Source organism: Globicephala melas, chromosome 12 (genome assembly GCF_963455315.2).
Source record: "Globicephala melas chromosome 12, mGloMel1.2, whole genome shotgun sequence".
Classification (NCBI taxonomy): Eukaryota; Metazoa; Chordata; class Mammalia; order Artiodactyla; family Delphinidae; genus Globicephala; species Globicephala melas.
Genome location: NC_083325.1, coordinates 20,202,550 through 20,227,934, shown reverse-complemented (window position 1 = coordinate 20,227,934; position 25,385 = coordinate 20,202,550). Strand labels below are relative to the sequence as shown.

The window sequence follows — 25,385 nt, the reverse complement described above, 5'->3', positions numbered from 1 at the left end:
GGAAGCACTTGGTGATGAGTGGCTGTAAGTGGAAAAGGCAGCACATGCCGTGATGCCAGTCACTCTTAAGTTGTTTTTAAAGTTGGTTCAGATTCAGAGTCACACAATTTCTGTGTGACTAAAATACATCATGTTCTTAGGGCACACGGTTATCCTATGTGGTTCTCAAAACAACCCTGGTTTGAAGGAAGTCAGGTCAGCCTTGCTGCGTGGGCTTATCACTTCCTGACTCCTGAGAGGTGACAAAAGGTCGGACTTCGTTGGTTTTCCTTTGAGCAGCTTTTGCCTGTATCATCCAGAGAACTGGACAATTGGCAGGTCAGAGGAGCATTTCCTTTTGTAAAGGTTAAGAGCATGTGCTGTGGAATCAGACTACCTGGGCTCCAATCCTAGCTGCTGTGTATGCCAGCAGTATGACATGGCAAGTCATTTGAACACTCCATGTCTCTGTTTCCTTATTTGCAAAGTAGGGTAATTTTGGTTCTCCCATCAAAGGGTACAGGCAAGAGCTAAGAATAGTGCCAGCATCATTAGCAACATCATCGTGGCAGCCAGAAACCTATGTACTGTGTCTGTTTGAATACAGCAGCTGACTTTTAAGCTCTACGTTACCCATTGACCCATCACAGATTATTAAGGGGCTACATCAGAAAACAAATAGTAGATTTAGCTTTCTTTGTGCTACTATTCTGTATGAATTACGTACATACGTGTGTGTGGGTGTGTGCATTAGCTCTGTATTTGGAGAGCCATACTCTGTACTAGACACTATGCTAAGAACTCTGCATCTATATTTTTATTTAACCTGAAGTCATCCTGCAAGAATTCTGAGTACTTTCATAGCTGATTTTACAAAGGAGAACACTAAGGCTCAAAGAGGAAAGTAACTTTCCCACAAAATTGGGATTCTAATGTTCATACAGTTAGTGAATTTTTAAAAAAGATATATGTAATTTGTCTGCTTATTTCAGTGACCCTGAGGAATGAAAAATCAGTTGGTGAGTCTAGGTCTAGGATAAAGTCATATGTTCAAGAAAGTTTCGTTGTATAAAATGTTGCATATCTGAAGCTCATGAATCAAGATGAGACCAAAAAACCCTACATACACATCTTAGAAAAAATGTCTGTTGTAAGTTATAGTGTGTTGAATGTTAAATTTCTCTTCCCTGGATAACTTGTTCCAAGGATTTAGTTACGGGAATACTTTTGCCTCTAACTGTAGACCATTCTTTGCCGAAGGTCTAACAGACTGACATTTTTCCAGCATGTTGGATGAACATAGTACTTTCATTACTACTTTGTGCCAAAGAAGCCAGCCTGCTGGAAGTGATTGTGATACCTGTTAAATCCAACTATGCAACGATGGGGAAGTATTCCTCAAAGAAACCCTTGAAAACTAAGGATTTTATAGTCCAAATACATAAAAAAAAAAATTTAAGTGTTTCAGAAAAAACAATAATGTTGAGTTTATTCCCTATGCATGTTTCTAGTCTCTTAGCCTACTCTTGGCTTTGAGATGGAAGTATGGTTCCCTCTTCTGTGGAAAACACTTCAAAACTGGAGTGTTAGTGACTGAGATGGGCCTGTCTGTGAGAGTTTTTGAGGATTAACCCCTCTGGGCCTGATTTCCCCCTTATGTATTTCTGTGTTCCTCTCAATCTTCTGTGGAAGCTGAGTCAAATCAAAGATCTGTCCTGGACTTCGAGGGTATCCAGGAGATGGGTCAGTGACAGCATGACACCATACCAGGTCTCCTGGTAATTCCATAGCTAAATAAATTGGGTGGAGGTAGAGACCTATCTGCCTTTGTTGAAATGTTAATGAGGACAGGGGAGATTTCAAGTTTTGTCCTCCTATTCGTATTCTCAGCAACTGACAGAGATATTAAATTCATGATGGATAACCCCTGAGAATAAGATCCTCATAGATGTGGGCAGAGAAGAAGCAAAGTAAGATTAGATCCCGATTGTGTGCCTGAGAAGTTCTGTGCTCTTCTTGCATGCGGGCTGAGGATTTGGAATGGAACAACAGAAGGACCTTAGGTAGATTCAGGAAGATATGTGCCTCATTCTTTAGGGAAAATTTAGGGAACAGCACAAGCCCAGGGAACAATGACTTCAGGGTATGCCCTCAAGGGGGTACTGAGGCAGCCTTCCAGAGCTCCCTGTGTCCATAAGGTGCAGCAGAATATAACGATTTGTATGCCCTCAAGAGTAGTCTGGAAGTGACCAAAGGGCCTACAGAGCCACACCAGGTTTCCTGTGGCTGCATTGAGACAAGGAAGAATACAGTAAACACAGATGTTAGAGGAAGTTGGATCGAAGGAATTGTACTGATTCACGGTGGCGAAGAAAACAGACCTTGGAGCCAAATTATTCCCACTCAAAATCCCTGCTCCTTCACTTACCAGCCACATGACAGTGGGCAGATTAACCAAATTAATCTATTAACCATGCTTCAGTTTCCACCCTTGTAAAATGGGGATGATGATAATAAAGTGCTACCAATGGAGCCTGGCACAGAATAAGAGCTTTGTAAGTATTTGCTATTATTGTTACTACTGAGTTGTATAAGTAGAAGGACAAGTACATTTTTCAGGCACCTAAGTTTGGGGATAGGGAATTAGTACCTAGAGTCTCCTGCTACTGAAACTTGAAGGAAAGAAAGGAATTATTGTCAATGGAATTTAAGTATTCTGCTGAATTCCATTAGATCCTCCTCCCTTTTTTTTTTTTTCACATAACCCTTTTTTCACTTACTGATTCAAGTACTTCTGTCACGTGAAATATCCTCGTAACCTTAGGCGAGTGGCTTAATTCTTCTAGGACTCAGTTTTCTCATCTGTGAAATGAACAACATAGCAAACTCAGAGGGCTGTGAGTTCTAAACAAATGAATCCATGAAGTGCATATGCGGCAGTGAACATTGTGCTCAGCATGGAATCAGACAGTAAACCATAAGTGTGTTTCCACTATCATTGTGAGTGGTCGTCTTAATTCCTCTTCTACCATTAAAAAGCAACACACATAGGAAGACCAAATCTAAAATAGAGAAAGTTGCTTTAAACGCCCATAATCAGCGAAATCCTCTGGTGGCCGCCATGCCGTTTATCAACTCTGGCTCAAAGTATTTGAAAGTCAACTGCCTGTGATGTGTCAGTGTTGAGATGATTTGAGAAGTACTGCTGTCTGTTTGTTGATTATGACTGTAGATTTGCCAACTCTATGTGTAATTAAATCCAGCCAAGGCCCCAGGTATGTTTTTTAGCCAGATCTGATTTATTTAGATGTTTTCCTTTAAAATGAATGCCAGGGTAAAATTTGTTTTGTTTCTTTTGCTCCATAAATGCCTTAAAAATCCAATCTCTGTGTCAGTGACAAGTATTGATATACTTTGTCAAATAAGAAATATCTTCAGTGTCTAGAACTAAAAATTCAATAATTTTCAGCAGACTTTCCTTAGATAATAATGTAATTTATCTTTCACAGAATATTAAAGGCAAGCCTTGAAGGTGAGGGCAAAAAGCCCATTTATGCCTCAAATTAGAAAGATAATTTACAGAGAACAGCATTTATATTCATTTGAATTTAACCACCTGGAATGGCAAAGTTCATATTGGTGATTATTTCCACCCAAGATTTTCATTGACAAAAGGAATAATTATATGTTCTGCTTTGAAAATTAGGCATACTTAATGTTGCATATGGCAGAATGGAGGCAGTAAAACTCCCAGGAACCAAAATATGTGAGGAATGAGGTATTTTGGTTAACTGAATTTTCTGGTGGTTGTATTTAAGCAGATGATTGTTTTACAATTATAGGTACAAGAATCTTTCTAAAATGTCTGAATCTGACTTCCTGTCTTAGTTTGATATCATGTGCTAGGGTCATCACTTGAGTAAGATATGGAGAAGATTTGGGACTGAATAGGGACTTTGCTAGGATTTTATTGTCATGGTGCTTGCGGTTGATATGTTCTTGTATTTTGTATTATTCTACTGAGAACTTCTGAGTTTGTGGTTTGTTTTCTTCTCTAATTTATGAATATAATAGGGATATACCAAACTGGGCTAATGGAAATTTTCAGTTAGTTTGAATTCTTGAAGAAGCTCTTTGGATGTGGATCTGTTGAAGAAGGAAAGGAGGACCAGAACTGAACACTGTCTCTTGGCTCATCCCCTCCAAGAGGATCTGGTGGAATGGAGAACTGTCCTGGGCCAAACTGTGAAATTGGCAGAATTTTATGTTCACAACTGCTCCTCTTTGGTCCCCTCTTTCTGGGTTCTTTGCTTCTCCCCACTTCTCTTGAACAGATTCTCACGGCTTTTCTGCAGTTTATTTGAGGGGAAGAACAGGAAAAAGTATTAAACTCATGCATAATGTAGCAGAGGGGTTACCTTCTGACTTCTACGTCTGCAGCTTTAGAGCCACAGAGGTTGGTTCATTTCATTTAAAAAATGTGCTCTTAAATTAATCCCCTGTCCACGATAAGCATCCATTAGCATTGTGTTTTAAGTTGTCTTTACATCTGCCCTGTATCTCCAGTGACTTTCCAAGGTACAGAGCTGGCCCTAAAATCACTATGCTACCCATTGGCCTGTTCTGTCTCCTCTAATTCTCCCTGTTCCTTGTGATCCCACATAAGCTCCAATCTGAGCCACAGCTCTTGGCACACCTTCGTACATTGCTTGATTCATTACCAAGAACTGAAACCTGGTCAGGAGTTTTCAATTTGCTGTCCTTGGGCATCTTAAGATCTCATCAAAGATGCAGTACAGGGCTTCCCTGGTGGCGCAGTGGTTGAGAGTTCGCCTGCTGATGCAGGGGATACGGGTTTGTGCCCCGGTCCGGGAAGATCCCACATGCCGCGGAGCGGCTGGGCCTGTGATCCATGGCCACTGAGCCTGTGCGTCCGGAGCCTGTGCTCCGCAATGGGAGAGGCCACAACAGTGAGAGGCCCACGTACCGCAAAAAAAAAAAAAAAGATGCAGTACACAGTTTCGTGAAGAAATGGAATAACAACAAAAGTAGTAAATGATTAAGAGACAAGTTTTTTAGGAAACCAGAATAGAAAGGCAGTGCCATTGGTTGGGGGTGGGGAGCTTGAACAGGAGCCTCCAGACCAGTCAGTATATGTAAAGAGGGAAAAGACATTCTGGTTCAGGGGGACAGATTGAGAAAAGAAAGGTTTGAGGGTGGAAATGCTCTGGAATTTGGGAGACTGAGGAGGATAGTTAGGGTAATAAAAAAAAAAAAAAAAGAAGCTTTGTATAATAACTCTGCCACCCACCAGGCTCCTACAGCATACAGAACTAAATAAGCAAGAGGAGAGAGCTTATCATGGTTTAAAATAACCCAGTGTCCTCCTTGAGGTCACGGATCTGTCCTTGGGAGCATTTAGTAAATGGCCTTGGTACTAAACATGGGAAAATAAGTGTGACTATATTCAAACAAAACTTTCTGGTTTTACCTGCTGGACTCTGTCACTCCTTTGCTCTTATTCCCCTAGTTCGTAGACATTCATCCACACACTACCACCTTCAGAGAGTGGCTTTCTGAAAATGACTTTGGGGTGACCACCCTCTGCCTTGGATGGTCAACTTACTTATCACATGAACGGTCATGGGACCCCCGCCATGGTGACAAGCTTGCTGAAGACAGGCACTGCTCTATTTCTTTCTGTCCCATAGAAAAAAATTTGAAGGCCCACAGGGGATGGGGTATAGCATAGAAGGAAAAGACAGCTAAATTCAGAAAGTAGGAAATTTTTTTTTTTTTCAGAAATGAAAACCGCACTGAGGAAAAATGCCAAAGAAGGGTGTTGGTATATTTTCTAAACATGGCTTCACTTTTGTTTGGTAGTCTGTACTTGTTGCTCTTGTGCTTAATGTCTCTTCTCAAATAATTGTCTTGTTCCAGCTCTTGACTCTTTGGAGAGACAGGGCCTTGGTCTCCACCCTGTTGCTCTCCACACCCCACCACCACCCCACCCTCAATGAACCAGGGCTGTACCAGGAAGTGCCCAGGAAATGACAGAAGTTCCTCAGCCTGGGATTCCTCACTGATTCTGTGATTAAGCCTCAGAAGATGTATTGGAACAGAGGGGGTGCAATCAGTGGTATCCAGTGGGTATCACAATATGGGGGGAGCTGACTGAGAATATGACATTAGGTCGTTATTGCATCAAATAATGCAATGTTGGAAGATAAAACTCAGGGCCTGAAGTGGCATCTGGAGGCTGAGTCTGTTCTCCTTGGCAGTACAATTATCTCAGCTTGTTTCAATCTGCTGAGAGGTTGCAATAATATTTCATCCAGCGTTCCATCACATTAAAATGTTTTGATACCTGCTTGAATAGCATTGCTTTAATGTTAATAAATCCATAATGGTCACACAGGCAGGGGTGGTGTACGAATCACTCTGGAAGGGATGCCCATTAATCAGCTCCTTGGGGCTTATTTCTTTATTCATTCCGTCCTAGGGTTTGGAAACTGTGAGGAAGGAGACTAGCCCCTTTGCAGTCATCTAGCATCCATATTCTAGAGTCATTTTCCTCTATGATGATCAAATCCAGACTCTCTGCACAGATGAATGAAATCTGACACATGGGTAATTCAGCATGACTCATAATTTTGTTTTGCTTTGGAATGTCTCTATTCAAATACAGATGTAGCCACTATTTGATTAGATGAATATATAGAGTTACAACTATGTGGTAAAGACTTGATTTGTCCAGGAAGTCACCAATTTTTACTATTCAATTCTGATACTCAGCCTCTTTGGTACCAGTTCAGGATCTCTCTTTTTCAGGCTTATTCTGGAGTGGGCATGAGCAGTGCTTTTTGTTGTTGTTGTTATTGTTGTTGTTTTTGCGGTACGTGGGCCTCTCACTGTTGTGGCCTCTCCCGTCGCGGAGCACAGGCTCCGGACGCGCAGGCTCAGCGGCCATGGCTCACGGGCCCAGCCGCTCTGCGACATGTGCGATCTTCCCGGACCGGGGCACGAACCTGTGTCCCCTGCATCGGCAGGCGGACTCTCAACCACTGCGCCACCAGGGAAGCCCAAGCAGTGCTTTTGAAGTCTTAAGGTCTCTTGGCTGTTAAGATACATAGAGAACGTCAAGATACCAACTAAATACCTGAGATGCTTGTGTCTCAGTTGCCGAGTTACTATTGTCTCTTAATAAGCCTTAAAATATTGGCCTAAGTCAGATGAATTTACTATATATTGAGCTCCCACTAGCTTATTAATATGTGAGCACCACACAAAATTGTTTTTGTAAAGGTGTCCTTCAAACTTGAGACAGATTATATTAGTGGACACAGGACGTAAATAGCATCCTCCTGAGTTCTTCCTTTATGCAAATTGATGGTTGATATTTGGCCTCAAATTACCAAACCTGGGAGGAATTACCTTCACCAATGACTAAATGAGAAAACTCAGCAGAATGTATGTTTGAAATCTGTGAGAAGTCTTGTACCTGCTTGGTGGTCTGACGATGAAGCAGAACAAGGAAGGTAGATGTTGTCATCAACCAAGATTCTCAGCTCTCTTCAGAAATGTCGAATCAAATGGGGGCTTTTTTGTTTGAAGCTTGTTTGACTTTTATCAGAAAGCAAGTCTGGGCCTCATGCCTTCTGAGATGACCCACACTCTGTCTGTGGAGTGTGTTTCTCCCTGAATAAACCTTCTTTCACTTTACTATGGCTCCCTCTTGAATTCTTTCCTACGTGAAGCCAAGAATCCACACTTAGTGTCTGTCCCAGGGACTTGCCTCTGACCTGGGATGTGACCATTCTCTCCGGCCCACTTTCCTTCCTGCAACACTCAGATGGCTCATCTCATCTGAGGCTGCAAAACTTCACAGAAGAGAGGACATTTGATCAGGGCCTTGAAGGGTAACACTGGCCATGCTATAGAGGGAAGGGGGGAAATCTCAGACTCTGCTGACTCCTTTTTTTTTTACAGGAAGGGAACATTTTAATTAGCAGAAAGCCTCTGGAATATTGGAGCACAAAGGCTCTAGAATTTAGAATCCTAGTAAATTTATCTTTGTCATTTCCTCAGTGTCCTTAAATGTGAATTAAGGGGGTAAGTGATCTGATCTGCACAGATCCAGCCAGCTCTAACATTCTAAGAGTCTCTATGCACTCATGAATGGAAATCTGTGAGGAGTACATTATGAAGGGAAAAAAAAAAATGCTCTTCCTACCAGATGCTAAACTTGAACTAGGACCAATGCATTTACTTGGAATATACATATGTTGTTTCCCTCTTACCCCTGAACTTCACACACGTGGAACTATAGTATAGAAGAGAACAGGGAAAATATGGTTTCATTGGGCAAATCATCATTCTTTTGGTCATTGGCAGGGATTTTAAAAATTCAGCAACATCTAAATAAATAAACACTAGCCAGATCTGCTGCCCGCTTCCTGTACTTGTTAACTTTCTAATAATAATTTCCACTTTCAATTGCTTTTTTTAAAAAATAAATTTATTTATTTTATTTATTAAAAAAAAAAAAGAAAGAAAGCAGCTCTGGGCAGAAAATGATCATTTTGAGTCACTATAGAGCGCTTATATAAAGGAGAGATTTTATTCACGTAGCCAAGACTTTAGCCCTTATTCTTGAAGACAACTATGGTGCTAAATTCTCACTATTCTCTCTACAAATACTTACCTGGCACCTACAGTGCTATGTGCACCAGGCCTTGGGGGCATGGTGGTGATTATAGATATGCTGCAGAGAACTTGCTGCCCTGAGGAGCTGAGAACAATATGAAACCTGCTCAGAAACGCTCCAAGAAGGGCTGCTGTGTGGCCTGCGCTGCCCATATGTGCTGCACCAGCTCAGTGCGGGGAGAGTCATGCTCAGCTGAGTGACTCTGAGATGATGGCTCGGTGGTGTGGAGCTGCACCCTGGTTGATGGGAAGGAAGGACAGACATTGTGAGGGTCAGAGTAAGAACTGGTTCAGATGCATCCAGCAGTTTTTAACCCATCTTTCTCCTTTACCTCTCCACAATGATTCCCAATTCATCACCAATTCTTCCTCCACTGGGCCTCTTGCAAAAGCCCCCTTTCGGTACCTCAGTGTTACCACCTTGGTCCAAGATCTTATTGCCTCCTGACCAGGCAGCTGCAGAATTATTATTGTTTCTCCAGCTGCACTATTTAGTACCAAATCATGTTTCTCAAAACACCTTTTCCACCATGTTTATTTCTGCTAAGAAAGCAAAAGCAAACAAAAACGAAGCAAACCCCGCAGGCCTTTCCTGCTCCTCTGTGGTCTGGCACAAAGTCTGCCTTTCAGGCAGGCTCTCCAGCTGTAGTTTGCCCCTCTTGAAGTCCTTGATGCTTTTTTGGCAGACATTTTTATTCGCCACCTTTTTGTATCCTCAATTTCCCTTTCTGGAAATAGAATTCTCTCATCCTTACAACAGGGCAGTGACTATTTTTGGCAAAAGCTATCCAGAAGCCATTGCTTCCCAGCTTTGCTGGACTCTCTCCTCTGCTCTGGTTATAAAGCAGCTACCGTGGATGTCATCTCATTCCTCTCTCATGTACACCACTTCGCACACTCTTGGCCATGGAGGATTAAGGGTCACCCAGTGTGGTGACTAATCCATGGTTGGGACTAGTTAGGCACCTGCCTGGTGCATGGTTGTGTCTGACATAGAGAATGAAGCCTAAGAGCTAGTGCTTTCCTCCTAATGCTTTCTTCCTCCGGGAGAAAGGAACAAGCCTGAGGAAAGACAGCAGTGTGGGTGACAAATAGTTAATCAAAACTTTTGGTGAACACTGAATTCCTAACTAAATATGATTTAATTCTGCTTATAGTGGCAGAAAAAGGTTCTTACAGTTCTTTTGTCTGATTACATCACTTGCTACATTAAGTTCATTAGGAATATTAGGCAATGAATAAAGGCCAAAGGAAATGAACCATTTTTAATGAAGGAAGAATAGTATGGAGGCCATTTACTAGCCAAGTGAATAGTTGCAATAAACTGGGGATTCATTTCTTTGACACTCTATTTAAATGCATGCCTGTTGCCTGTTCCATTCAGAAGCATGGATTGAGTAGGGAATGAGATTTGCAATGTTATTTGGAACGACTTTTTTTTAGGAAATGCTGTAGTTGATAATCTGAAAAGTCTTAAATGATTGACTATAGATAATGTTTTGAGAGCTCAGTCTTCTTATCTAGTTGGGACGAGGGGAATATTCCATGCATCTTTCTATTTCATTTAGATAACTAGGTGGCTTCACTTCTAACTGGGAGGGTGCTCATTCCAAGCCAGTTACCTTTCAGAAACATATGCAGCACCTTTGCCACACCATTGATCTGGATCCCAGGCTCCTGCAGCCAAAGGCTTTTGCATAGAGTTGTGACTGTGAAAGATAAAGTCTTTCCAAAGTTTAAAATTCTGCAAAGTTTCCAAAGAGGTAACCATTGCACTTTTGTAGGGATTTTAATCGAACCGAGAAATAAAAGCAAAGCCGTCGTATCTTTCCATCATTGCCTAACCCTTTAAAAAGTATATATTAAAATTCATATCATTTGGATATTCACGCATATGGCCTTCAAAACTTTTTCTTTAATCCACTCCCCTCTCCAACCCCAAGGAGAAACCACAGTGCAGATAGCAATTAAGAGACAGCTGATTTTTTCCACAAAATGGGCTTTTTAAAAAAGTGCCTTTTAAAACACTCTCCTTGTAGGGAGTTCTTCCCCTTGGCATTTCTGCCTTCTCCAAAGGGGTACACACTCCCCAGGACGTCGGTGATTAAAGGCAGTGGAAGCTTGCTATACAAGGATTTGTTGTTGCTAGCTTTCAGGTATCAAAAGTCACATTATTTCTAACTTCAATGTTAGAAAAAGACAAAAGACATGAAGGACACTTGAGCCTTTAGCAGGATTTGAGAGGCTGAGGACAAGTGGAGAAGATGGTCTCCATCCCACTTCCCCATCAGCCCACCAGTTCTGCCTGGGGATTCTCTCTCAAACTTGTCCCCTCTCTACATCATCCCGGTGCAGGATATCCTTATCCTTGTCCTGTTGCAAGCCTCATCCCTGCCCATCTAATACCTGTGGACAGCCTCTTGTGTTCCAGGATCTCTCCACCAGAGTTGATTCCTAACAAATCAGCCAGGGGCATCTCTCCTAAGCTAAAGACCCAGAATTGAGTACTTCCCCCTTGCGTGCAGTATCTGGTACAAATTCAAAAGGGTGGAATACATGATACTTCCATGGTTTGGTCTTAACCTTTCATGCTTAGGAGATGAGGATGGAATAGTACAAGAAGACTAACAGAGAAAAAAGGGAAGGGGATTAACATTTGACAAAACTTGACCCTGTGCTTGGCTCTTTTATGTACATTATTCCATTTAACATTGTAAACAAACCATTAAAGGGGCATTATTTATCCATCCAACCATCCATCTATCCATCCATCCATCCATCCATCCAACTATTCATCCATTTAATATTCACTTATTCTTTTAACAAATACTTACTGCACCTACTACATGCCCAGCGCAGTTCAAATTCAAAGCCCCATGCTCATGTAGCTTATGTTCAAATCAAAGAGAAAGGGATTAAGCAAATCGTAGGTTTCTATGAATTAACTGTATGGCCAACAGCATTGAACATTTATCTAAATGTTAGAGTGTAAAAAATGCCATTTTAAAATCTAGTTTGATCCTGAACACATCTTTGAGACATACACACACACAAACACATACACACACACAAACACACACACACACACACACACACACACTTTTCTTCTTCACATTTTATAGAAGAAAGAAAAGTTGTCATTTAGGTGACTTTTCTCCTGGGGATCGGGCTGGTAATTGGCAGAGACAGGAATAAAGGCCAGGGCTGTGCTTGCTTAACCTGACCTAGGGTACTTTCTAGTCTACGGTAAAGGGAGAGAGGTGAACAAGATCAGCAGTTTGCAGACCGAGTTGTATGGGTCGCTGATGTTAAAGGAAAATGCCTTGAGGATGAAGGATGAGGAAGTCGCCTGGTGGACACAGCCTCAGGATCATCCTGCCTGGTGACACCAGGCCAGCTCTGCAGTTATCTACCTTATATATTGTGATTCCATGTACAATTTCATTTGAAAAAAAAAATGAAATGTACTATTATAGCTCTCAAATAGTTTAAAAACTACTGCCCTATATTTTAGGATACTGTTCATTTGTTACTTTCTAATGCTTTGGGCATCAGATTCTGCTTCATTAAATCACTCAGAATGTACTCTTTTGTGAACACATCTCTCTTTACTTCTAAGCTGTTGACCCCTCACAGAAATGTTAAGGCTTTAAATGTTAAGGCTTTTAAATGTGCTCAGTGACAACCCTAAACTATTCCAAGTGTCTCCATGGTTCAGATAGACTTTGTAATGTTGTCTTTTGGGAAGCTTATGGGTTGATTCTTCGCATTGGAGATAGTCCCAGATAGGTTCACTTCCTTAGTTAAGTCTATCGAGAATGCTCTTCAGAGCTACCTTTTAATCCCTAAGCATTGTTTTGGAGTGTAAGTGTCACAGGGGACACTCTTACACTAAGAGGAAAATTGAGAGAGCCCAAGGAGTAGTTTTTTTTTTTTTTTTTTTTTGGCGTTACGTGGGCCTCTCACTGTTGTGGCCTCTCCCGTTGCGGAGCACAGGCTCTGGACGCGCAGGCTCAGCAGCCAAGGCTCACGGGCCCAGCCGCTCCGCGGCATGTGGGATCCTCCCAGACCGGGGCACGAACCCGTGTCCCCTGCATCGGCAGGCGGACTCTCAACCACTGCACCACCAGGGAAGCCCCAAGGAGTAGTTTTGATTTCACTAAAGCTATGGCCCAAGTTAAGGGAGACTTTGGCTCAGTCACATCTGGTAGAAGTTCCGTCAAAATGAGTTTGGCCAAGTGGAAAATGGATGCTCTGAATCATTGTCTACAGTATTTCCCTCATCTTAGATCAAACATGCACATTATTATTCTTCATGAAATCCTGGGAGGTAATTTAACGGAAGTACTTAATTCTGAACCTCAGGCTGTGCAATAAAAAGGAGGGTGAGGGAGCAAGGAAAGGAGGGACGAAAGGGAATTCTACTGTGGACTCAGTAGGTTTTAGTGGAGAGAATTCTACACTGAGAATGGAGAAATCTGGGTTCTTGCCCAGATACTGAGACCAATGAGCTGTGCTGTATCCATTTAATCACAGCTCTGCTCCTCTGTACCCTGATCTATCCAGTGTGTATTCCTGGCCTCAGTCTCCATGGAGCTGTGTCTCCACCCTCCTCATGATACTCCTCTACCTACAGAACAGGGTCAGCCCTCATCAGACCAGTGTACAACCCCTCTTTGACCTCCTTCCCCTTCACTCCTCCCTCTAGCCACCCAGGACTAATCGGCTGTCCTGCCTGAGTCTTTTTATACACACTGGAAGACTAGTCCCTACTTGGCAAAATGTCTCTGATCCACAAGATTTTGACATTTGTTGAACGTTCTCCACTCACTCAAGCTAAGTGGTGAAACGTTTTAAAAGCTTCTCTTGGAGATGAGTGATGGTCGGCATCTTGGTACTACTAGAGGCAGTAGTGTCTGTGACAAGAGAGCTGTTGTCACCATTGCTGTCTCGCCCCTGATGCTACCAGCTCAGGTTCATCTTGAAGGAGTCGTACTGCAGTTGAAGTACAGAACTGTGCTGGGATTTAAGGGAAAGTCATCTTTGTCATGTCTGTTTCAGTTTATCCCGCCCTCTCCTAATTGCCTCATGACTTCTGCTTTTCCTCAGTTCCCTTCCCGATCTTAAAGCTGAGACTGAGGTGTGAGTGTCAAGGGCAAATAGACATACCTGCCAAGCCGCTGGATACTGGAATCGATGCCACTCATGCAGATGCCAATTCAAAGCCATATAAAGAATGCAGTTTCACCCAGCATACAGGTTTTCTTCAGCCTGAGGAGTGGGCACTGTGCTTTGAAAATATTGGGTCATAATCAGGACAGCATTTTTAGTAGCAGAGAGAAAAATTGAAGCTGCAATTCCTTTTTGCATCTTTCCTTACCTCCTAGCTGTCACCCAGTACAAAAGGGTAGGTAGAATTCTGTATGATTATTGCACATTTAAAGAACTCTGCAAGGCCCAGTGAAAGGATTACTTTATTTGGAAGTGGTTCTGCCCACACTGCTTGGTTGATATGTGGGCATTCAATCCTGACCAGGATAAACCACAATTTTCTTATCTGTAAAATAAAGATAACACTATTCCTCTTGCTTTCTGGGGACCATATGAAGGAATGTATGTTGATGGCTTCCAAACTGTACTTAATAGTCCCTAGGGTGCCATGGAATTCTCTGGAAGGCAGCTTTGGGGAAACCGGGGAAGATGTGGGCATCACCCCTCTCTCCACCCCCAAGACCCCAGCAGCTCCATTAGATTCAGCAATATGGCAGAACTTTCCAAAGTGTGATATGAGGCACATTGCTTCTTTGGAATCTTAATATATTTTACATTAAACCCTTTAATGGTTTCAGGTTTAATGGTTTTAAGGTTTCTTTATTTAAAATGGTGAGAAAATAGAGATTAAAAATGTTTGATAGATTTTTTTTTTTTAACTGCAGGACTTTTCAGACCCTTGAGTATTTTGTGATTTCCAAGTAGAGAGAGACAATGTGCAGTGCCCCCAGACTTAGCTTAATATATTAACATTTTTTGAGGAGAATTTCATAGGACTAATATTCCTTGCAGACTTTGTTGCTAGGAAATAATAAGACAGGACATAATTCAATGCTAACTGTATGGGGTGCATGCTATAAGCAATCAGAAAGTCAGGAGTATGGCGTAGAGGAGCTTAGTGGAGAAAGGGATGGTCCTCAAAGGACCCATGGATTTTGGAAAGATGGATGGTCATGAGCAAGTCAGAAATAGTTGTGACAAAGGAAAAGATAAGATTAACAGTAGCAAGGGCTTCCCTGATGACGCAGTGATTAAGAATCCACCTGCCAATTCAAGGAACACCGGTTCGAGCCCTGGTCCAGGAAGATCCCACAGGCTGCGGAGCAACTAAGCCCATTCGCCACGACTACTGAAGCCTGCACACCTAGAGCCCGTGAGCCACAACTACTGAAGCCTGCACACCTAGAGCCCGTGCTCCTCAACAAGAGAAGCTACCGCAGTGAGAGGCCCGTGCACCACAATGAAGAGTAGCCCCATCTCTCTGCAACTAGGGAAAACCTACACGCAGCAATGAAGACCCAACACAGCCAAAAATAAATAAAATAAAATAAATAAATTTTTAAAAATTAACAGTAGAAATAACAACTGAGCATTTTTTATGGGCCAAGCAGATGGGTCAGTGCTTTACCTGCATTTTCTCACTTTATCTTCCTGAGATAGGGGCTACCATCTTCGCCATTTTGTAGAGAGGAGAGGAGAAGTGGGGTAATCAGTTCGGAATCACAGTTACTAAGAAGCAGAGCCAGTGTTTAACTCAGGTCATCCGACCCCATTATATCTGCTCTTTATTACAAGGTCCCTGCCCAGAAAGGTGGCGGTGGGTAGGGGTGGGAGACTAGCTAGTAGTTGTGAGTGGTGCCAGGAGGAAATAATGCTGGGAAGACTGGGAAGTGCTTGATGGCAGGTGACCTTGAGACTCTGGATGGAACTTAGACTCATTACATTTAGGGCCACTGCATACAGTTGTGTATGCATGTAGTTGTGTAGCTGTATACTGTGCGAGGCACCCTATGGAGGGGGCAGGTAGGGGCTACATCAATCAAGAAGAAGGATCACTTTTAAAAATTTGCATTAAAATGCTTTAGGGGTTAGCAGTGGCCCTATTTATGTTAAGTGAGGGAAAGCCTTTTAAACCCCTAGTCCACCATCTCCTCCAGTGAGCTTGCATCATGGAAGTTTGTCATGGTGAGCTTGAAAGACATATTTAAGAAGAAAACACTTAAGAATACTTATTGGCAGCTAGCAATGTCTACGCTTTTCACTCACCTGCTATGGTATAATAGAAATCATGGTATTGGTACTTAATGGTATAGAGAGCACCAGATCCAGCAGGTGTCACGGGAAAAGAGAATTCTAGAAAGCTATACCCATAAGCCAGCTTTGGAGGAAAAAAAAAGTGTTGTTCTACTTATGGATTTAAACATTTTTATTAATAGGCCAGCTGCATGCTCAATTTATTTGTTCATGTTTTTAGAAATAATCCAAAGAACACAAATTTACCAATATATTTGTTTCTTTCATTTTAGCAAGGACAGCTAAAGAATGAGGCAATTTTTAGATCACTGGTTTTCAAACTAGTTCAGGTGGTGGAACATCTGGAGGGAAATACGATATTGAGCTATTTCATTATTTTTTTATATTTTACTCCATAAACTGGGGCTTGTGTTACAGTGAAACTGTGGTTGTGTCATATGGAGCAATAGAAAATCATACCCATGAACATTCATGCCCACTAAAGAACAAGTTTCCATGATCGACTGCAATTCACACATTTCTCTATTATGTATCTGCTACTTATCGGTTTTTAAATAAGGTAGCCTTAGGGTTGATGTAGAAGGTGGCTAATATTTAAAGAAGAAACTATGGATTAAAAGAATGATTCTGACCATATTTAATTGCTATGATTTTGAGGGAGACCAAACATGAATTTAGCAATATAGCTTGGGTATTTCACCTGCACGTACTTTGAGAACAATGACTCTAGATATGTTTCTTAGCCCATTCAGGATGCTATAACAAAATACCACAGACTGGGTGGCTTATAAACAACAGAAATTTATTGTGCAAAGTTCTGGAGGCTAGAAAGTAAGATCAAGGAGCCAGCAGGGTGGTCACCTTCTGGAGGGAGCCTTCTTTCTGGGTTCATAGCTGACATCTTCTCACTGTGTCTTCGCATGGTGGAAGGTTCTAAGGATTTCTTTGGAGCCTCTTATATATGGCACTGATCCCATTCATAAGGGCTCCACTCTCATAACTTAACTACCCCCCAAAGGCCCACCTCCTAAAACTATCATGTTTGGGGGTTAGGATTTCAACATATGAATTTTGGGGGAACACAAAACACTCAGACCATAGCAACATGCATATCTGCAAAAAGAGATTCAAAGCCATCCTATCAATAATAATACTACCTGTTAAGTGCTGAAGGCGTGCTACCTGTTCTACACATCATTTCAGAATCACCACAACATCCCTATGAGATAGATATACATGAGGGAACTGAGGCACAGAGAGGTCAAGTAAATTGTCTAGAACTTCACAGCTAATTTGTAAGAGAGACATGCTTCAAATAAAGACATTGGACACCACACTCATCTTAACCATGGTGCTTTTGGATTTAGTTCCATCTGCTGCAGCCTGTGCAAATTTCTATTTTGGTATGTACCTGATCCCAGGAATGGAACGTCTAATAGTGGAGTTTCCAGAATGGATGTGGGTCCTGAGGCCTGGCAACTGGGCATCTTATATCCTACCTGTTCTCCTTGTGGGCACTACACTGGTTATCAGAAATACTAACAGATCAGGGTATCTTAGTAAATTGCCTTGAAATGTTGTCTGTTTCCCATTCATTGCCCTCTCTTCTTTAGTTGCCATTTTTGCCTTCCTTGTTCTGTCCTACTCTGTTCTCACTGGAATCGCCATTCAGACCTTTCTCCTTTGACATGACCCCAGAGTTGAGACCTTGCTGTCCCCTTCACTAGTGCATGAAATCTTACCATTCTGGGTCCTATCTCTTGAACATCACATTGAATGTTTGCTAATGCATTTGGAGCTAGTAATGTCTCAACATTACCATTAATATGTGAGGTACTTAGATTATAATTCTCAAAGGGGGAATTTTCATATCTATTCCCACTGGAAACAGTGGAGCCAGAGATATATGAATCTTGGATTCATATGTCAGTTCCACATCTCATTTGAATTACAATTCATTTTTCAAGTTTTTTTCCTTTTCCAGTTCCAGTTCCAGACTTTATCAACCACCTTAACTGGAAGAGATCATAAAAATTCTCATGTTTTACCAATCGGAAGAACCAGGGTACACGTTTACATGATTTGTCTTAAATCTGGTTAGTAGCAGAACCAGAAGGAAACTCAAGTTTCGAGTCTCAATCTAATGACTTACGGAAACATTGACATTTCTGTGCTGTTGAAAACATTCCATGGAGGTGTGTTTCCATTCCTGCTCACTCTGCCTGTGTAGTTGAGTGGTACTGGAGGAAGAGGACAACACCTCCCGCCCTCTCACAAGCCTTTAGGAAGATGCTCTTGACAGCTCTTTGAAATAGAGCAGTCTTCTCTTTCTAGTAAATATCTTTGGGTCTATATCAGCTTTCTTTAGTGGTTTTTATTAGAAAAGAGAGTCCATATTATTTCCTATCAGGAGAGGGGGAGGGGTTCACTCACAGAGTCCTAGAAGAGCCAGTGCACCAGCCCTTCCCACCAGTGTTGAAAAAGGTGAAGATGGTGCAAGGACCACTCTGCTTACAGTCAAAGCAGGGGTTCAAGTCTCTTGTAGGATGGGGGACTTTTGAAATGTTTCTTAGTCTTGAGTTCTTACCCTGGGAAAAAGAGCATCACACCCACTTCACTATCCTACAAGGCTCAAAAGAGGAATGAGAGCATTCACTTGAAAAGGCTTTATGAGCTGTAATATTCTATAGAACTCTAAGAGACTCTGTCTACAGTGGGGCTCTACGACCCAGATCCACAGCTTTGTGTCAGGTCCCTGCTTTGCTTCTTGGTGTACCAGGAACGGATGGAAACTGACTCGGTTTGACTGCATGGTCTGGAAAGGAGGCTTCTGTGCATTTACAGACACCTCTCTGGAAGGAGAAGCATGGTGCATACCGGGCCATTTAGAAAGCACGGTTGTTATTTATGTTTCCTTATCTCTCCTGCAGTCACCCCACTGTGCTTTTAAGGAGGGTTGGGGAGGGAGAGCTGGACCCTTGTCGTGTGGAGTAATGAGTTTCCCTAGCTTTTTTCGTGAACCAGCTCTTTGGAAAGCTAACCTCCTCCCTAGCCACTCACTGCTAATTAAGAGGAGGGGTGGCAGTGTTGGTAGATGGCTACTGAAGCAGTTCTCCAATTTTTTTTTCATCCCTTGCACATCAGCTTCTCTTTTTCTTCTTAACCCTCCTGTGAGTAGTTATGCGTAGGAGGAGCGGAGGAGACTGTGGACCCAGATTCCTGGAAAGGACACTGGAGCTGTTTGGATTGTTTCCCTCTGAGGTTGGCTGCAGGGTCTGCTGTCAGACTGCCTGGGCATGAGTTCCAGCCCCACTGTCTCCGGACACATCACTTACCCACTTTCAGACTCAGCTTTCACCACCTGTAAAATGGAACCAGTGGTATCACCCTCACTGGGGCTGTTACAAAATCACCTCTCAGTAACTTGCCTCTGTAGATATTTTAATCAGTCCTGTATTTAGCAAACAATGATGGACCACCTACTCTTTGCAGAACCAGGTGTTAGTGTGGAGGATCTAGCAGAAAATATCCCAAACTTTCAGAGATGCTAAAATGACAGGGGGAGCTAATTCAAACAAAATCAAAGCAGAAGGTGCATCTACCAGTTGTGGCTCAGGAGAGAGATGTCTTGGGTGGTCTGGAAGACGTCTTCTTCCACCTTGCACAGTGCTAGATCTTAGACAGCTGAAGGAAGAAGGTGGCAGGAAAATCGCATGATCACAGCCTTGACCCAGGATGTGGCCAAGGCCCACTTGCAGCTGCATTTCCCTGCAGGATGTGCTGCAAATCTGATGAACAGAAGAAGAGACCTTGATCTTCTCCTCACACCTCCAGCTCTGCACCTGGCCCCTCAAAGTGATGATTTCACTCTGAGAACTGCAGCCTTCAATTTTGCTCTCCCCCAACATCATTTTAAAGCATAGCCTTCCAAATGCCATTCCTCTTCTGAAGCCAATATATTTTTTACAGTTGGAGTTAGCTGCAGTGTCTTTCACAGCTCGCAAGTCATTGGGAAGATTTGATGTTCATTCTGCTAAAATATTGCTGCCTGAAGACTCAACTGTGAAATGCAGTTGTCTTGTGTGTTCGCGCTGAGCAATACTCCTAACACACACAGGCGTGTGCACACACACACACAGGTTATAAATGAAAAAAAATTAGAAAATAAGTGCATGTTTATTATGTGAGGTGATTCTGCCTGATTATAGGTATCATTCATCTGAAACGATTTTGAAGATACTGTAGCCAACGAGGATCTGGGCTCTACACAGCTGATTTTGTGTGTGTGTGTGTGTGCGTGCATGTACGCACACGTGCACGTGCACGTGTACATGCGAGAGAGGAGATACATTCTCATCTAAGCAGGTTATTTGCAGTTTAACATCTTAAGTCATGATCTCTGCATCGGGTAGTTGGAAGTGCTTTATAAAAGAGATATTATAGAGAACAGATTTTGGAAACAGACGATCCTTGATTCAAATGCTGGCTTTGTTACTTTAAAAGTTGTATGAACCTGAGTGAATTACTTAGACTCATCAAGGTAGACTAATTCATCTGTAAAAACTGCCTCCTAAAGGGAAAGGGGGGGCGATAAATTAGGAGTTTGGGATTAACAGATACACACTACTAAATATATAATAGATAACCAACAAAGACCTACTGTATAGCACAGGGAACTATACTCAATATTTTATAATAACCTAGAAAGGAAAAGAATGTGAAAAAGAATATATATATGTGTGTATATATATATATCTGAATCACTTTGCTATACACCTGAAACTAACACAACATTGTAAATTAACTATATTTCAAATAAAGATTTTAAAAAAACTGCTGCCTCCTACCTCCAGTCACCTTTGTTAGAATTGCGTGATCATGTAAGTAGTATGTGCTTTGCAGTGTCTGACAAACGTTGAGAAATAGTATTTTCCTACGTACTCTTCTCTTCTATCTGTGGGGATTTATGTAAGCAGGTAATGAAATTCTTCTCACCCTTCTTACACATTCCCTCAGAAAGCCATGGGGTTTTCTGATTTTCATCTGACTTGCACTTCCCAGGACACCTCTTAGGAAAACGAGATGGAACTCAAGGTTACTCCTCAGCTACCCTCATTAACTAGCCTGGAGGCCAACTGCATTAGGTGAGTTTTAAAAATGCAAGAATTCCCAAAGGTTTCAAAATGGTGTTGCATGGTCAAGATGGTCTTATAAAGCAGTCTTATAAAGAAAATTCTTCCCACTTTGTTTTGATCATGTCCTCTTGGTTGCAGGAATAAATTTTGCAACTGTTTCAAGAATCTTTGCTCTTACCCTAAATTCATGCACAAATTGAAGAGCATCAAAATCTCTAAAATTACAGCTCTCCATGTATAGATTTTCAAGTATAGACTCAATGGCTTTATATGGGTAAAGGCTTAAGTGGAATGTTAATACCGTCATTCTTGCTATAAATCAGATCGCTGAATCAAGAGCATGGAATTTACCTCCTTTCACAAGGGGAATCTCCCCATCCCAAAGAGAAGAAATATACCTTCTGCAGACTCATTTCTATACCCCACAAGAGGAAAGGATCTGTGCTCATTTTAAAAACCTAGAACCCTTACTAAACTTAATGCATTACAGAAACCTTCATATCATGGCTAATACTAAGAAAATCAGATACGTGTTTTCAACTAAGGACAGCATGGTACATTAATATAGTTTCAAAACTTTTTTGCTGTGTGATCCTTTTACAAACAAAATCTTGGGCAGAACCCACAACATACAAATACATAACAGATAATAGAGCTGCTTGTGTTGAAGTTGGGGGCTTAGTTTCTCAAATGCTTGGCCTCTTTCTGGCTGCCTGTACCGCCTTCATCATCCGTGCCGAGCCACCACTTCAGAGTATGAGGGTTGCTCTGAAAGCAGCTGGAAAGTACTAGTGTAGTGGAAAGAGAACCAACTATATAACAGAACACCAGGATCCTAGTCCTAGGTCAGCCAGAGACTAGGTAGGTGACTTGGGGCTATCACCACACCTTCCCAGGCCTGTTTCCCATATTCAAAAAGGCGTTAAACAATCTCTACGGTCCTCCTGTTCTGATGTTCTATTGTTTTGTTTTAACTGATTGGTTTCCATCCAGTGCACATCTTCACTATCTCCATGTAAGCAGTGCACTTCTTCAGCATTCTTCATTTTTTCCCCATATATGCCTTCAACAAATATTGATTTAGCTGTTATGTTCCAGTCTCTGTGTTAGGTGCTAAAAATATTTGTTTTAGAAAACATTCATTGCTTTCATTTTAAAGTATTTGAAGATGTGGTTAGCATTATCTTTACCTGCTTCATGCAGAAGTGCCATGTTTGAATGATGGGAGGAAACCCAGCAATTAGAGTTTTCTATTCAAAAGCTCCTCTCATTGCCATATGTGTTCTTATTTGGAATGCCTTTTGTCAAGACAATGATTCATTTGGGGCAGATGGAGAAATACTCTGCCAATTCTTGAGGCCAGTCTTATTGAGCAGGGTCTTGTTGCCCCTTGGAAGAAGGGGGCTCCCTTTCCTGAGACTGAGTCAGGCTGTCAAAGGCATTTACTCACCAAAATAGTTTCCTATCCCTGGGATCAACAGGCATTTTTGGTAAAGGGCTAGATAGTAAACATTTTCAGCATTGTGCACCATATGGTCTCTGACACTGCTATCGTATCATGACAGCAGCTGTAGATCTGTAAATGAATGAGCATAGATGTGTTCCAATAAAACTTTATTTGCAAAACCAGATGGCAGGCCAAATTTGGCCCACAGATTGTAGTTTGCTGATTCATGTCCTAGCTTATGATGCAGAAGTCTCACAATTTTTTCATAAATTTCAAAACACTCTTTCTTTACCTGCTACTCATGAAAGTAGATAAAATAAATAATCACTGGAGATTTCTTGGCCTTATGGGATTGGGTGTCTTCCTGTTTCATGCTCCTTGACGTCTAAAACATTCTCAAAGAGATCTTCTAATTACCTGGTAGTTTACATTCCCAAGGTTATCTCTGCCTGCACATTTAGATCCAGATTTGAATTTTAACCCATTTCATGATTTCCATAAACAAACAATCAAAAGCACTAACAACCAAACTTAGTCAACGCATGAGTATAGCACTCTTTACTGAAGATTTAGAGAAGGAGAAAACAGGAAGTTATATTGCAAAAATGCAGATACCTTCTGATTGAACATTAAGCATTCCCGATTTTTTTTTTTTTTTTGCGGTACAGGGGCCTCTCACTGCTGCGGCCTCTCCCATTGCGGAGCACAGGCTCCAGATGTGCAGGCCCAGCGGCCATGGCTTACGGGCCCAGCTACTCCGCAGCATGTGGGATTCTCCCGGACCGGGGCACGAACCCACGTCCCCTGCATCGGCAGGCGGACTCCCAACCACTTCACCACCAGGGAAGCCCCATTCCTGATTTTTAAATGTCTTTTTAAGCCATCCCTGAACTAGCAGGTGCCCATTGGTTAATTCTCCAACACAGCCCTAAACTTACATTAACCTCCTTTCTCCATATTTCTTCCTCAACTCTTCATATGTAAACCCCAAGCCTTCACTGTGCTGCCTGCAGAGCAGTTTTGGTTGCCTTGGCTCTTGGAACATCCCTGCTGCTGTGTTCTCCTACTCCACCCCATGCAACTTGTCCAGGCATTCCACCAAGCCAAAGTAGGCCCTCCCTAAGTGGAATATGAGAGTGATGGGTCAAACATTTTCTCCCATATTATATTCACAAGCTGTTGTCCAGACACTGCCATCCAGTATCCCATTTTGCCTATCAAAATCAAAGCCAAGAGCGACTAGAACTTCAAAAGTTTTGCCTCTAGAAATGAATTATCTTTGCTGGTTCTACCTAAAGTGTCATCTGATCATAGCTCATAGCTTACCTCTTGGGAGGGTTTCTAGGTGCTTGTCCAGTACAATTTCTTTGTTTCCAAAAGAGATACATGAAGCTCGGTAAGGAGAAGTGATGTGCTTAAAACCCAGTTAGGATTTGAGATGTATGGCTAGGGCTCAAGTCTAGAAGTGTTTATCACAGAAGAGAGCAGTATTTATCAGGTTATATATCTGCAAAATCACCATATACCATTGTTATTTTTTTAAAATACAGTTCATTTCTCACTGATTAGGGACTTTCAGTAAATCACCATACTCATTACTTTTTATCAGTAATTAATTATTTTAGTGATCATTTCTATAATAGTTCCTATACTGGAATAATAAAAGAAGTATAAGGAGAGGCTGCAGGAGGAAAAGACCAAGGCAGATGTCTTTCTTTCTGGGTTGACAAAGGGCATGGTTCTGGAGGGGCGATGTGAATGAGGAAAGGGAAGAGCTCTCATAAAAGTATTTTACTCTGTGATCTCCTGTTTTTTAAAGCTTTCCTCATCTCTTGAGACATATATTTCCTACAGTAAAGCCTTATGCTTATGTAACTTTTTATGTTTTTCAAAGTGCTGTCTTATATTATTATATATCACTTGATCCTCACCAAAGACTTTGAACCATAGTGAATGCACCAAGCTGTAAGTCACCTTACAAGACTACATGCCAGTCAGCCAGCCAGCTTACCTTAATGACGCCCAGACTGCCCTGCATGTTCTTTCCAATTTAAACAATAGAAAGACACAAGGCCAGTCTCTCGTTGTCTTTCGCTCTTTCCTTCTCCCACTCCTTCCCCCCCCCCGCCCGCACCCCCCCACTCAGTCTGTCATAAATACTGGTTAACTGTGATGAAAAAGAGAAGAATTTGCAGACTCCATCTGACTTCAGAGGGCCCTTTCTTCTGAAAATAGGTGCACTGAATAAGACAACAGCTTTGGAATGATCTTATACTGATATTAAAATGTTCAGCAAATATGGACGTACTCTTCATGCTGAGAATCTAAGACAGGGCTGCAGTTAACTACAGGAGGAATCTACAGACTCCATAGTGTGGGGTCATCCAAGTATTTCTAGGAAGGACTTTTGTACTATCCTCAACCAATCCGGACAAAAATTATTCAAGAAATCAATCAACTATCCCACCATCTGGGTTGTGTATTTAATTTTTATAAGTGGTGTGTAATGGATAGACAGTAAAACATGTTTTCTGGCCAGTTTATAACAAATAATGGATTCATTTTCTCATTCTCACCTCTTTTTAATGCCTGCGTTACCTTCCATATGTATTCTGAATAAAGCATATTTGGTGCTGCCCTGAAATCACATAACATCCTTTTTTTGGTCTGCCTGTGGACCTATTCTCTTTGCACTTGAAATTCAACCAGCCCAATGTTCTAACTGAAAGGGAAAGAGCTGTGGCTTTAATTACTCTCAGTAATAGATAGGACAATGAGCAGTGCTCATTCACAGCCATTACATCAAGAGAGAG

General features: G+C 41.8%; 1 protein-coding gene across 2 annotated transcripts in view; it reads left to right on the top strand.

Moving 5' to 3' along the window:
• CTNNA2 (catenin alpha 2) overlaps nucleotides 1-25,385 on the top strand; it is a 1,193,101-nt gene that overhangs the window by 525,958 nt on the left and 641,758 nt on the right. The window lies entirely within an intron of this gene.